Consider the following 15,978-nt stretch of genomic DNA (forward strand, 5'->3'; position numbering starts at 1 on the left):
GATCTTCATTAAAAATCATAATTTTATTTATTAGGGCGTGAAAATATTTGCTATCGAAGATAGTGCAACGGAGTATGTTAATAATAAAATAATAATATTTTTCCATTCATATAGCGCTAAGAACCGTGAGGTATCTAAGCGGTGCTTATTATTAACCACGGTGTGTGGTGCTCATTTATCGATCACAGAAGGATGAAAGGCTGAGTTTGGCCTTGCCGGGATTCGAACTTGCGTTAGCACGCTGTGCACGGATGTCAAAGCGAGCGTTGTACTCGCTGTGCCACTTGACAGGCTACAGTGAAGTGGCACAGCGAGTAGAGCGCTTGACCGCCTATAGACCGGTTAAATTATTTCTAAACGACAGGGGATCAATTCGGCGGTGATAGTGCGCGGTAGAAAACCTTATGCCACTTTCAACGAACAAGTTCAACTTGAGCGGTCTTTAATGCTACGCTATTGTAATTATATTTGGTATAAAATAATCTCAAGGGTTACTTACAGTACAATTGCAATTTCCATTTTCTACGAGTAGTGCAGTCCCAAAATACGACTCTGCGTGTGTGAACGATCTTTCGCATAGTGATATAATATATAAAAGTGGTTTTGTTTCAGAAATGTCATCCTTATCTTCTGTTACGTTTTAGCAACACTCCTTCAAGAGAAGTCTTTCATCACAATCTCTGTCTGTCAAGGTCAAAACACAATACAACCTTATAGTCCGCTTCGTGAGCCTCTACGGGGCCCGAGAAAAAAATGGAAGCAGCTGACCTTCACTGTGAACGAGCATACATTCTTACTTTGCAAAATTCTGTGTAAAGCCATCTGTGAGAAGTTGGTTTTTGCACGCCATGTTTGTATATTGTTTGCGTGATATTAAAAAAAGTGTGTTTAAGGGACGTTATGGTTCTAAGTACAGCCGAAAGACCCCTGAAAATCGCAAGTTATGATAAGCTATGAAAAATAACTCGCGCCACCACCGTGCACTGCTAAGACTAACACCCAGGACATCAAAGATGACATCGCAAATGTCATTGATGAAATCACTGATGACATCACATGTGTATGTACTTTTCATGGAATTTGTGTACTAGGGATTTTTATTATAATGTTGCGAAAAAGTGTCAAGGATATTGCAATAAATATCATACCGTTATTAGTGCTTTGAACGATGCATTGATATAAATAGCATTGTATTATGGGATTCTATCTAGTATACTGAGCTACTAATGGAGAAACATAGCATTGTGTGCAGAGTACAAGATGAAAGTATAATATTTGTAATGTTAATATGTTGAATAATGAAATGATAATTGTCCTGAAATGTTTGAAAATTCACAAAATGGGGGTGTTCTGAGGACGTTATTTGTATTGTGTGATTGCTTAGCTGTATGCAATGAGGGAATGGCACAGAGATTAAAGTGGACGCCGTCCGCGGACACCGCGGCTGTTCGTGGACAGGGCGTGCTACATCCGGGTTTTTCCAGGAAATCCAACATGGAAAGAAGACTGTACGGATCAGCCAATCAGATGTCGAGGTTGTGGATTTGTGTTGAAAGAGACTGTGTGTGGTGAAGATGGCAGAAGTAGAGAAAGTCAGGGTGTTGGTGCTTGGAGATATTTTTGTGTATGGTTTACAACAGTACGCTCAATGCAGGCATGCTGCAAAGAACTTTGATGTGAAAGGAGTGGAGGTGGTGTGGAGCACTGTGCCTGATTGCAATGTACAGGGAATTATACAAGTTTGTGAGGATATGGCCACGATGAACAGTCCGCATGTGGTAGTTTTGCACTATGGTGCTTTCCATTTGGGCAACGTCAGTGCCCCTACTTTGTTGGCTGATTTGGAACGCTTGGTTCAAGCCGTAATGAAGATCCTTCCAAATGCGAAAGTAATTTTTTCTGGATTACTACCTAGGGCAATATGGGACAATAGTTCAGTTTTTTGTCTTCAGCAAAACATTGCTAGGTGTGTCATCAACCGAGGCATGTGTGCCTTCATGCTTAGAGCTGGTATGTTCTTCTGTAATAATGAGAATATTGATGCCAGTAATGCTGTTAATTTTAAAGAAGATGGCATTTCTTTATCTTTTACGGGAAATGCCTTTCTATTTTGGAATGTAAGGGTTGCTTTGGAGAAGGTTATGTGAAGATTTTAGGAGTAAAGTAAGAAAAAAAACAAGAAAAAAATACAAAATAACAGGTGTCTGTCAAGCATCTGTAAAAAAAACAAAAAAAACGGCTCTTTTCAGAGCCAACTTCAAAGGGGAAATGGGGCACACTATTTAAATTTACATTCACCACGCTCAGATTTTTGATATGTCCGCGGTAGGGATGTAACGGTATAACGGTATACCGTTAAAGATACCGTGAACAACTTAATTGAACAATAATAACCGTCACGTTGTTTATACCGTAATACCGTTTATACCGTTAAGGGTAGCTTTTCAATCTGATTTGGAAAGGCTGCAGTAAGCAAGTGATGCGCAGTCTTGGCCTTGCACTGTTGGATGTGCCGTCTGCCAAGGGGGCCTTGTTTGGCAGACAAGAGCATAGGGAAAGTGAGGCCACATTAGTAAATGCAGCTTTGCTGCTGTGACCGCTCTTTCTCTGTGATCAGTAGAGTCGGATCAAAGATCAGCCGACTTTGCACAAGTTTTGTTGAAAGCTGCCCAGTGCCTCAACCTTTGTGTTCCCCATGCAAAGCTGGTAACAATGAGCTGAATTACTTGCTCTATTAGCATACCGGAGACTCCAGTTCATAGACTCCACCAGACCTGGATTTCATGGGCAAACTAGAACAAAGTTATTTTGTTTCAGGCATTATTTATTTGAAAGGCAGCTTACAGATTTTAAACGTTTTCACACAGTCGTGCTGCTCCGCACTACAGGTCAGATCTTCTATGGTGATTGTCCCAATTTTTTATTTGCAATTAGCACGACCATAGGGACATGACGAGGGTGAGCTGAGGGCCTGAACTGAAAGTGAGCATTTTATTTTTCCTTTTGTTCGTATGTAAACAAATGTAATAAAACGTTCAGTGACATGCAAAACAGTCGAAACAGGAGCACTTTGCTTAGCAACCACTCAGCCAGCAGGAGCAGAAATGTATCGATTCAGCCTTGTCCGGCAACATGTGCCATTAGTTCAGTAAGTTAGGGTCCTACTGCACTGAGTAAACACACATTGGAACAGCTTTTGCTCTGGCTGTGCAAATTGTAAAAAAAAAAAAGGACGGCCAGTGAAGTCATGCATATCGAATCACTCTCCCCAAGGTTTAGATTCAAGGAATTTAAGTTTTTAATGGTCATGGATCGGATAGCCATCCAGTTCTGCTTTAGCTTAGAATTCTGGGATTTGTAATTTTTCCACCAAAATGAAAGATGGGGAACTACACATCCCATAATTCAAAGGGGGAATGAACTGGATGCCTTTCTGATGCATTTCCACAAACAACGTTAGCTGTCTAGACCAGGCAAGGACTGGACCTTACGGCAATAGGCCCATGGCTGAACCAAAAACGTGAAATGCTTGTGTGGGCCAGTTTTTTGGGTCAAAGTGGGTCACTTTTTTGGTCAAAGTGGGCCAGTTTGATGAGTGACTTCACTATGCGGCTAATAGTTTTGACCACTGTTGCTGAATAAATATTCTTTTAAATGTACAATTTGCATCACATTTTATCAAAAATCTCCCCCTTGGGTACTATTCAAACAGTGCTGCAAAAGGAATGATTTCCCATTTGCAACCGTGGGCCACTTTTATGTTGGTGCCCGAGACAATTTTATTCCCCAGTCCGACCCTGCTGTAGACTGTGTGAACACTGGGCCAATCAGTGCTTTCTGCTAGTAAATAAACTGCCACCCCACCCCCCACTGTCCTCTGTGTAGATTTGCACATTGGCACTAGAGTTGTTGCTTCGCTTGATCCTTCACCTACCTGCCTTCTGCATATGGCACTGGACTCAAGCAGGCAGGACAGATTCTACATTCAATTTGAAGTATCCAGAGCAATGGGGGTGAAATATTTCTTAGGTCAATTCACCCATGAAAGCATTCCTCCCTCTGAACTCGCATTACAAGGGTCCTAATGCACTCAGATCTTGACACCATCTTTAAGAAGGTAAATGAACATGTATTGAAATCAACAGCGCCCACTGAACGCTGTGCCTTTAGGATTACATGGTCAGACTCCGACATCAGACCTTCATAATACACCAGGCAGATGTTAAAGAAGCTATAGCGATTAGATCACTATGCAACCTTTTGGTGTGTCTGTGTTGGCTATGACATTTTGACAAAAGAAACACAATGACATGGGCTTTCAGACCGCACATGAGTGACTTTTCTCCCTTTAATGGAATAAAGAGTTGTCAAAACAAACTTTTTGCGCAGTGAGGAGTCATGATGCCCGTGCCATGTGGTTCCAAAACAATGCAAGTCGAGGCCAATTTTCAAAGCGATGACCTGTGACTGAGCAGCAAGCTCATTGCTCAAAATGTGCATTACAACACTTCCACTAGTCATTCTTTCATTCAAGGCGATCAACGAGTGACCACCATGAAAGACCAGTTCTGCAGCCGCCTTAGATTCCTGGAGGATCAGCTAAATATGTGCAGAGACAAGTTTCAAAATGCTATCTTGCTACAGCAGGAAAATCCTACCTGTGTATTCGTAAGTCAACTAAAACGCATTGACTTAATGGTAAGTTAAAGAACTTCAAATGCAAAAAGGCAATGTAAAAAAAAAGTTTTTTTGGTACAAGTAGTTTCAGTTGGAGCAGTTTTTAATGCCTTTCCATAAACCACATGTATGTTGAAAAGCCCAATTCTGGCCCTGGGTGCCTGGTTTTGTTTGTGATGATAGAACTGACAATTTATGACCTTTTTAACAAAATATTTGTTAAGATTAGTTAACGCAACCTGCTATACCGCGATAACCATGATATACCGTCATTTGGCAAGAAGGTTATCGTACCGTCATAAAACTAATACCGTGACACCCCTAGTCCGCGGACATGGCGGTAGTCCGCGGACATGAAAATCACTATGAGGGGGTTAGTATGTTCTATGTTACATGTATATGAAGTCAGGGATATTAGGGTTAAGGTGTGCTACTAAAAACCTATGAAATTCAGTGAAAAAACTTTGTTAAAGGGACGTTATGGTTAAGTTGCGCTACTAAAAACCTATGAAATTCAGTAAAAAAACTTTGTTAAAGGGACGTTATGGTTAAGTTGCGCTACTAAAAACCTATGAAATTCAGTAAAAAAACTTTGTTAAAGGGACGTTATGGTTCAAAGTAAAACCGAAAAACCCCTGAAATTCGGCAGTTATGGTAACATAAGCAACCATAACTCGCGCCACCGTGCACTGCTAACACTAACACCCAGGACATCAAAGATGACATCACAAATGTCATTGATGACATCACTGATGACATCACATGGCTGGCTCTCCCTTTTTATCCTTTACTGACATATTGAAGCTACATAGTTTTCTTCAGTAACAGTCAGGAAGTAAAAATTGAAAAGGTACTATATTTGTAGACTTAGGGTCAAGTCACATCATATGAAACATATACATAGCGGAAGACACAGGCTTGAAAGAGAGCAATCCTTTCTGTGCATGAAGATAATCATTAGGGTTATCAGCACTTTCTCATAGTTTTATTTTTATTACTCTACCTTCCCTGTATATGCTCATATTTGTATACATTATACTCACTCTCCTTTCCATTGGGTGCAGTCACATCATGTGATACACATACATATGGTAAGTAGCAGCTTTGAAACAGAGCAATAGTTTCTCTGCATAAAGACAATCAGTTAGGTTATGAACTCTTTCTGCTACTACTTCTGCTTTTTGTTTACTTCACTGTCCCTGTATATACTTATATTTGTATGTGTTGTTGTCTCTTTGTGTTTTGTCTGTAATAATTATGTATTAAGTGGGTTTTATTATCTACTTATTACATGTTTCACAGTACGCAAAACTCTAATAAGAAAGCAGTTATGATTTCAATATTCAACATGGCAAGATTATGAATATGGCACCTTCATCATGTATGCTGCACACACTGCCTATGTTTCTGCATGAGTAGCTTAGTATACTGGATAGAACTTCATAATAGAATGCTATTTATATCAATGCATTGCTTAATGCACTAATTAGCTCATGATATTTATCCCAATGATCCTTGACAGTTTTTGGTCAGCATTATAAGAATCCCTTGTACAGAGTTTTTATGAAAAGTAAATGCACATGTGATGTCATCAGTGATGTCATCAATGGCATTTGTGATGTCATCTTTGATGTCCTGGGTGTTAGTGTTAGCAGTGCACGGTGGCACGAGTTATGGTTGCTTATGTTACCATAACTGCCGAATTTCAGGGGTTTTTCGGTTTTACTTTGAACCATAACGTCCCTTTAACAAAGTTTTTTCACTGAATATATATATATATATTTATATTCAGTAAAAAAACTTTGTTAACGGGACGTTATGGTTCAAAGTAAAACCAAAAAACCCTTGAAATTCGCCAGTTATGGTAAGCTAAGCAACCATAACTTGCGCCACCACTGTGCACTGCTAAGACTAACACCCAGGACATCAAAGAAGACATCATAAATGTCATTGATGACATCACTGATGACATCACATGTCTGGCTCCCCCTTTTTTCCTATACTGACATATCTAGGCCACATGGTTTTCTTCAGTAACAGTCAGGGATTAAAAATAGAAAAGGTACTATGTTTGTAGACTTATCCTTCAAGTATGTTCTTACAATAATTCCCTTAGGGTCCAGTCAAATCATGTGATACATATGCATAGGGTAAGTAGCACCTTTGAAACAGAGCAATCATTTCTCTGCATAAAGGTAATCAGTTATGTTATGAACACTTTCTGCTACTACCGCTGCTTTTTTCCTTACTTCATTTTCCTTGTATATACTCATATTTATATGTGTTGTTGTCTCTTTGTGTTTTGTTTATAATAATGCAATTATGTAGTTAGTGGTTTTTATTACCTACTTATCACATGTTTCACAGTAGCCAAAACTCTAATAAGAAAACAGTTATCATTTCACTATTCAACATGGCAAGCTTATGAATATTGCACCTCCATCATGTATGCTGCACACAATGCCTATGTTTCTACATGAGCACCTTAGTATACGGCATAGAACTTCATAATAGAATGCTACGTATATCAACGCATTGCTAAATGCACTAATTAGCACTTGATATTTATTCCAATGATCCTTGACACCTTTTGGTCAACATTATAATAAGAATACCTTCTACAGAGTTTTCTTGCAAAGTAAATGTACATGTGATGTCATCAGTGATGTCATCAATGACATTTCTGATGTCATCTTTGATGTCCTGGGTGTTAGTCTTAGCAGTGCACAGTGGTGGCGCAAGTTATGGTTGCTTAGCTTACTATAACTGGAGAATTTCAAGGGTTTTTCGGTTTTACTTCGAACCATAACGTCCCGTTAACATTTCTTTTACTGAATTTGATAGGTTTTTAGTAGCACAACTTAACCATAACGTCCCTTTAACAAAGTATTTTTACTGAAGTGCATCGGTTTATAGTAGTGGCACATAACCATAATGTAAACTAACCTTTGACTTCATTGCACACCTTCCGGAGAATGCCACATGACCATATGCTGGCGCATAGCACAGTGACATGTCAGAGAATCCGTACACACTTAACAATAAGATCTATGCCTCGTGGACAGTGTGGAAATACATTTTTTACTGATGTAGGAACTTGCAACTTCAACATTTCCATTGCACAGCTCCAACACCTATTCGTACTCAGCCATTAACAATGTAGTAAACAGTACATACTTTTAGCAAAAGTACTGTTTATCTGAAAACGACATGAGCTAGGGCCATCCCTCCTCCCCAAGAAACAGCACCACTGCTGTAATGAAGGAGCATGAGAAACACTGCCCCTACCTTACAAATAACACACGCACAACATTTTCCCCCGTCCACCTACCCCTCCATATTACTGTTTGGTGCTTCTTTGCTCATTTCCGTCCACAACTTTCCTTCTTAGCTGTCCTTCCAAAAAAAAAAGCCATCCGTCAACAAATTAAATGTTCCTTTAAGAACCACCTTTCAGAGTTTAAATATATAAATTTTAAAAAATCGCATAGCCTCCATCTACTTTATATTTCTCAGTAAAGGACATAGACGCAATAAGATTTTCCAACATTTCAATTTGGAGTTTGTGTTATGCTAATGGGAATATTGTAGCGTTCGTCCTCCGTTCCAGGGACTGGAACGTGAATAAAGGGCCAGCAGGCCAAGTTATCAGCCCAATCGAAGCGAGAGTGCATAACGCGATCTCTGGATCATTACCCCACCTTCCACCCCTAAAATGGGGGATGAATGCCATTAACAATCTAGATTTCCAAAGCAGTAATGCGTGCTACTAAAAAAGAGGATTTTTCATTCTAATCCGGGATGCCTGTGGCGTCCCAGATTAGAAAACAAAATCCTTTTCCAAGATGGCCACCATTGAAAGGGAAGGCGGTTGTTCCATACAGAGCCCCTCTTTGCTTTCCATAGCAGCCTGCAAAAAGCAAAAAGGAAACCCTGTTAACATATTACCATGAGCACGTTTTCTTCCCTTTCAAATGTATCCTAATGTCGAACAACTTTACCACAAAGCCAGTCCCAGGTGGACATGGCCACTGTAATCCTAGCTTTTCTCCCTTCCGGTCATGGCCATTAGCCACATTGTGCGGATCATGAACTAATACCATGACCCCGACATTCTGCCCACTCCCCATGGCTGCAGCTTACCCCTCAGTCAATAAACGTATACCGCTACGTTTTTTAACTACATTACGACACTTGTGTAATACGAAAACACTCCCACATCTCGTCACATAACCAACCCTAGTGATATTTTACACCTTTTTTGGATGATGTTCCTCTCCAGCGTAGCCAAATGCGCCCATAAGCACCTATGTGGCGTGACGCAGAACCTGAAAATGAACACACAGCGACGTACAATGTAGCACGTCACATTTTAAAATAATAAACTGGTTTGTTAAAGAAACATTAACATTTTAGAATTTGTAAAGTACTTTTATTTCACAATAAACTGTCCAAGACCATCGGACTATTCCCATTTTCAATCAAATAGTAACTTTGTTTCTTCGGTCGTCATCGAAAATGTTAATCGTGAGGCCCACGTTGTATACACAAAGTAATCGTTTTCGATAAAGCAACCGCTTCGGTCGCACAGTGATTTCCAAGATGTCGGCATGAATTTCGGCCTTGATCACCATAAAAGATGTTATGTTACTCCTAATGGCCACTGCAGCGTATGGACAAATGGGTCCTGTGCGATCATCCCACAAAACAGTGACGGTTAGGCAGCCGGTCACGAGCACGTGCATCTGGCGTGCAAAAAAGCCATCACTTGGCATCTGGAATCCATGGCAATCACAGTAAGGCAGGATGTAGCTGTTCGGAAAACTTAACAGAAAATACGTATCAATACCCAACTTTTAGCAAACTATTTAAAAAAAGACAAAAAGAACGTGGAAACTGATACACAAATCAATGTGGTCATACATGACATTTTAAAGAAATATTACTGTTGAACATGGGTGAATCTAGTGATAGCCTAAAAACGTCGAGAATCTGCACTCTCCATAACTTTAAAAAAAATGACAACTATACAGAAAAATAGTACTTCAGTTACATTGCCAAAATTATTGTTCTGGTAATAAAAAATAAAAACTCGTTGCGGTATAGAGTCATCAAAAGTAAACTTACATGATATTTACCGTCTCCATTGTCTTCGTTAAACTCAGACAGCAATGTACTTGCACCAAAGAATCTTCTTGAACTGATATTACATGTGCCTTACAAACGTTTTGAATACATAACCTTATCAAAGGGTGTTTTTTGCAAAACTTTCACTCCCTGCATTCTTACTGAATTTTCCCTTTCGCTCAAGGTCAAAAAACAATTGACCCTTATGGGTTCAGTCGGATGTGTGGGCCTACTAAGTGCGCAACCAAACAAGCAAAGCAAGTGACCTTCACTCAGAATGCAAATACATTCTGACTTTGCAACAACATGTCTGAATGCATTCATGAGAACTGCTACTCCCATACACTTTCCATCAAACAGTGCAGGGGGCTGCCTCAGATTTCAAACTCTAGCACGCCAGTCTGACTGCAATATTATTTTAAATACATTGTAACACAGACGCAGTAATTCTTCACCTGTACTTAACGAACAAAATGTCTTTTTTTCCCATAGACTGAATGGGGGAAAAACTTTGCGCATGTCTACAGCCCAAACCGCTGGATGGATTTTTACCAAATTTGCAGCAGGAGCTTGGTCCCAAAAGCGTGTTTTTGTAAATTTGGTGACAATCCGTCCAGTAGTTTCCTTTAAAACGACCAAAAAGTAGGTCTAAAAAAATTAGTGATATCTCTGTCCGCTCCGCGGTCACACTTCCCTGTTCGCGCCGTGGACAAGAAATCGATTGGCTAATCTGTAGTGTCGGGGTGATTTCCCGGGGGCCAGCAGAGCCGTCCATGGACCTCCGGGGCTGGGGAAGACCCAACTCCTCTCACGTCCCAAAAGGAGTATGAGGCACACACAAGAGCAAAGTAATTACTGCTGTTTATTATAGTAACAGCAGGGATAGTTCTCAGCTCATATGCATCCGGAGAGACTCTCAGCGTTAGTGGGGCTCGCAGGCCCTTTTTACCGTAGTATGACGCGCTACTTGCGGCACCTGGGAAAACTGTCCCAAAACCTAACGCCACTTCGGGTTGGCTCCCCGAGTGGTAGGGTTAGTATAGTTACCTATAGGAGAAAGGATTATTGGACAAGGACAGGTCAGGTGGTACACTTGGGTTGTCCCTAATGGTTGCTACACTGAATTTGGTACAAGGGGACACTTGGTGATTGGCTAGCAAAAATGGCGTCAGTGGTGAGCCCTCGTATTCTGATTGGTTCCCTCGCGAGCCCCCAAGCCTGGGACCATCGCTATTCACAGCTCACGATGTACCTGGTGCTGGCAACAATGTGCAACTATGTTTTAGTGGCAGACAATGGACAGGTCTGCCTAGTGGCTGATGTGCATGTCTTTCCCATCGCTGTAGGTGTCCAACTTGTCACTTCGTTGTTGTAGACTGTGTCACAGGCATGGGACTCCGGCGACTTTCTGTCTCGTAAGCTTGGCATCTTGTCAGTTCGGCTTGGTCACGTGTGGGGAGACCGTAGCTGGAGCATAATTATGAGCATTTGATTTGTATTTCGGCTCTGAGGAGCATTCGGCGTTGACAGGTGTAACCTTGGCGCGGGGAGCGCGGCATGTAGATGGCAACATTGCGGCCTTCTCTGTGAGTTCTCGTTGGGGCTTGTTCTGCGTGGTCAGCGCTTTGCTTTTTCGACTGAAAAGATTTTCGTCTGAGAGGCTCCTGCCTGGGGACTCTTGCTTTGCAGCCTACTTTGGGCCTAGCGTCTGGGTGGCGGTACACAATCCATAATATGGGGTCGTGATAGGCGACAGAGTGTCACAAGCAGCAGTAGATATATAGGGTGGCGTCTTCATAAGGATAGGTGGCGAGAAAGCATCTGCAAGCATGTATACACAAGCTCTTCAGGCGTCTTGCGTTTCTGCGGTACTGTAGGAGGCCTATATGAAAAATAACAACGATGCGTGTCTGTGGGTGTGTCAGTCCGCTGCGTCATAGCACTGACTATGTTCTTTGTGTGGGTTGATGTGTGAGTGACCAGTGTGCATGGTGGCAAGGGTGCTCTTGTCTGTTGGCTATGTCATCATGGCATCTCTAACGATGATGGTGATCGTGATTGTTGTCTAATCGAGTTGGTCCATGAGGCTGACGTCGGCTTGACCAGGACGTGATAGTGGGCAGGCTCCCCGGGAGTGTGGGCTGTGGGCACAGGGTATCTGGGCATCTAGTGTGGCCGTGAATTGGTCGAACTCATCTCGCGGGGGGTGCTTGGGTCATGATGTCTTGGGCCATGGTTTGGATGAGAATGGGGGGAGGGTATTTTCCCATTTTCCCACTTCAGTTCCCCCTCTGGTTGACTTGTCAACCACAAAATTATCCGCTGTCTTGTCTCCACGTACTCTCCATACCTTTGTTATTCCCCCCAGGTTTCCATACTGGTTCACATGATCTTCAAATGACCAGTACATGTATACGCAACCACCGCCAGGCTTGCAATAAACCCACTTTCCAACATAATTTTTCGGGTTCCTCAGGTTTTCTACCTTCACTGATGGTGGATATAGGTCTGCTTCTATTATCTGCTGACATAGCCGTTCTCGTTCCTTTATGATGATGTGTGTGTGTTTGTCGTCTTCAGCTGGCATTAGAGCGTGCATGCCGATCATTTCCATCATTTCATCAATAGTACGTGCTGACCTTGCTTTCCATAACTTCATTCATTCCCAGCAGGGCGGCCATTCCCAATATTATGCATCCTGCTATGATTTTAAGACCATCTGACAGCCATGATGGCATCCATGACCAAAAGTATGAAAACCAGCTACTGTCTCTCTTCACTCCCTTTGCTTCTTCTTCCATCTTGGCGTGCATCTTGGCAAGTTGTGATGATGCCTCAGAAAGCGTGCCATTGTCTGTGTCGTTGGCAGGGTCAAATGTGCAACATGAGCTCCCAATTTTTGCACAAACTCCTCCTTCCATTGCTGTTAGGAGATTCAACACATATCTTTTCTGGAGTGCCACCATTCGTACTGCCCTCTGTTCTTCTTTTATTGCATTGAATCCATTGACGGTGGAGTTTATTGTCATCATTAGTTCCCATCTGGTAATCTGGAGCCACTTTTCATTCGCATATGCCTGCATCCCTGGATGTATTATGGAGGAGAAGAACATTGCTGCTCTGCTGAATAATCTGTTTTCTGGTGCGATGTCACTAAGAGCTGTTTCTGATCTTCCCCACAGGTAGTTCCCCGTCAGTGGTTCTCCTTGCCTCTTCACTCTCGACAGGCTTGCCGTGTTGTTCCTTCCCCTTCCTCCTCCTATCTTCAGTGACATTTTCTTCCTTTTGTTCCCTTCGTCCATCTTAGGGAGGTTCCCCAGGTTGACATGTTTCTGCGGTACCACCAGGGATGGTACGTTGATGTGTACCATAGTGCATAATCCATTCCATGATGGTGGCAAGCTGTGGTATGCTTTTTCTCTGCAGGCCCAATAGTGGTCCATCAGAACTGCTGTACCGGCACCCCCTTCTGCTATCATTATGGTTCTTTTGTAGTTGCTGTTTTTTCCAACATCGACATCCCCGTCATGTTGATAACATAGAGTAGGTGCAGTTAGTGGAAGTATTGCTATTGGTTCCTCGTCCTTCTCTAGCCATGTTACTAGTGCTGCGCTCCTTGTCCATCTGTTGTAACATTTATTGTTCTCTTCAGTTACTGTTACTACTGTTGCCTTTGTCAATGTTACCATATTGCTTCCCACAACCCCATCTACCCATCCTTCTTTCGTGTATACCTTTCCATATATTAATATCAGTGGTCTTTCCCAGCACCCTGGTATCCCAGGAACTTCTCTTGCGCGCCATTCACATGGTAGGTAATTCAATGTTACTTCCTTTGTTCCTCCTTTATCAGGTCCATCTGTCACATATTGGAGCCCTTGTGTATGCTGCCAGTAGTTGTCGTACATGGGTAGTGTTTTGATGAAGTTATTTTCATACGGGTACGTGTCCCTCGTTTTCCATTTCAGTGTTGCTAGTCTCCCTTGGAATCGTCCTTTTGTTTGGAACAGGGCCAGGTATAGCAGGCACTCCACTGATGTTGCAGGTACCTCAGTCACCACAAATGTTCTGGATGCGCTCATGGCCTATGGGATTAATGACCACACATAGCAGTTGTCCTTAGTTGTCCCCTTACCAATTTTGGACATGTGCTGGTACCACATGTTATTTGAGACGTGTGCGGACTCTGTAATGTATGTGTCTACCCCGTTTTTATCAATAGAAGCACTACGTTTATCCCTCTTCCTGTTCCCTCTTGGGGTACTTGTACCACCTAACACTGTACCTGTTGCAGCCGTGGTGGGGTCTGTTAGTAGAAGGTGATGCCATAACATAGGAAGCATATTGTGCCTGCCAGACAGTGGCAGCAAGTAGACCAGTGATGACAAATATTGCTGTCATTTTTATTACAATTGCTAATATCACTGGCATAGTTCTCTTACCTTTGCTGCAGTCCTGCAGCTTCTTTTCTTTTGATGATACAGATGTCCGCCTGGAAATTCCTCAAAATATGCGTTATTTTGTTAGTGTTTTTTTTTTTCAAGCTCTCTCTATCATGTAATCATTCAAAGCCCAGGTGAAAAGCTGTTCCCACGCTTTCCTTAGCGGCCTATTTCTTAGGACTGGTAAGTGTTCCTGGATATGTGGGAATGGTTGCTCTATGATCAAAAGAAAGGTGTTATAATACACACGTATTCTTCTTTTCTTTAAGTGTTTTGGTCTTTTTATAACATAAACAAATTGGTGTGACAATGCTTCTGGAGTGTTGTCATCCGCGGGCAGCATTTACCTCTGGGCAATGACGTATGCGTTAGTAACTTATACTCTACTCTTTCTATATAAAACAGTATTGTGCGGTACCTGCATGTGCAAGACAAAAAGAGAAGAGAACATGCACGTGTCTTCAGGTGTAAAATTGGACAATGTTCTTTATTTAGGTAGATGCTAGGGCGGGGTTTGTTTTACTTTGGGATCTCGTGACCATGGGGTGGGCTATGGGCGATTGTTCACTTGTGTCCTTAGGGGGGCTTGAGGTCTGGGCTGTGTTGCTGTCGTCGTCCGGTCACCACCTCGTGGGGTGGGAGGTGGTGGTCCGACCCTGGCCTGTTTCTTAACTCGAATAGGGCCAAGGGGAGGCAGTAAAGCCAACTCTTCTTGGTCGTCTGCTGAATCTTTGCTATTTCTTCTTTTAGGAGGCGGTTGAGGCATTCACAGATGCCATTAGCCATGAGTGGTACACGCATGCAAACTTATACTTTATACCAAGGAGGGCAGTTATGTGTTGGAACATTTCATTGGCAAAGTGTGGGACATTGTCAGACCGCAGCACTTCGCATACCCCCCACCTCAGGAACACCTCCCACCTCAGGAACGTTGCTGCTCTGAAGGCATCTGCATGGGAGCATGGACCGGCCTCGATCTACTTTGAAAATGGGCATACTACTACAATCATGTATCTGTATCCTTGACATACATTGATCATGTCAACGTAGTCAATGTGTAGGTGTAGAAAGGGACCTTCTGTCCGGGGTATAGTACTTTTGATCACTTGCAGCGTGTGACCGGCCGTAAATTGTTGGCAAGTGAGACAGTTGCTGATGAAGTTTGCAACGTGTGAATTTAGCTCGGGACAGAACCACACCTCTTTTATTTGGGCTACAATCACCTCTTTTCGTGTGTGTGTGTGGGATGATGTAGTTGGGCCAATGCTGTTTTCAATAAGGCAAGGGGCATCACCATTTTGCCTGTGTTATTTTGTCGCCATAGTGCATCCGTGGGAGACATTGTGCATCCTCTTTTGACCCATAGCTCCTTCTCTGCCATAGGCGCTGCTGCCTGTAATTCCATTATTTGAGTTTCAGGGATGTGTGTTTACCCATCCTTCATCAACATCTGTCTTGCCCCCGCTCTCCCCTTATCTTTTTCTTTTTCTGGGAGGGTCCAAATTTTGCCAAAGTACGCAGCATGTTTAGCATGTGCGTCTGCTGTTTTGTTACCTTTGGAAATCGGGTCATCCCCATTTGTATGGGCCTGACACTTCATTAGGGATACTTCTCTAGGGTCTTCAATTACTTCAATTAGTTCAGCAAGTAGTAGAGCATGCTGCACCGGTGTGCCGTCTGCTCTTCTGAACCCTCTTCGCTGCCACTTAATTAAACCTGAGTGTACTGTTGA

Source organism: Ambystoma mexicanum, chromosome 6q, assembly GCF_040938575.1.
Source record: "Ambystoma mexicanum isolate Mex_15411 chromosome 6q, UKY_AmexF1_1, whole genome shotgun sequence".
In the NCBI taxonomy this organism is placed as follows: domain Eukaryota; kingdom Metazoa; phylum Chordata; class Amphibia; order Caudata; family Ambystomatidae; genus Ambystoma; species Ambystoma mexicanum.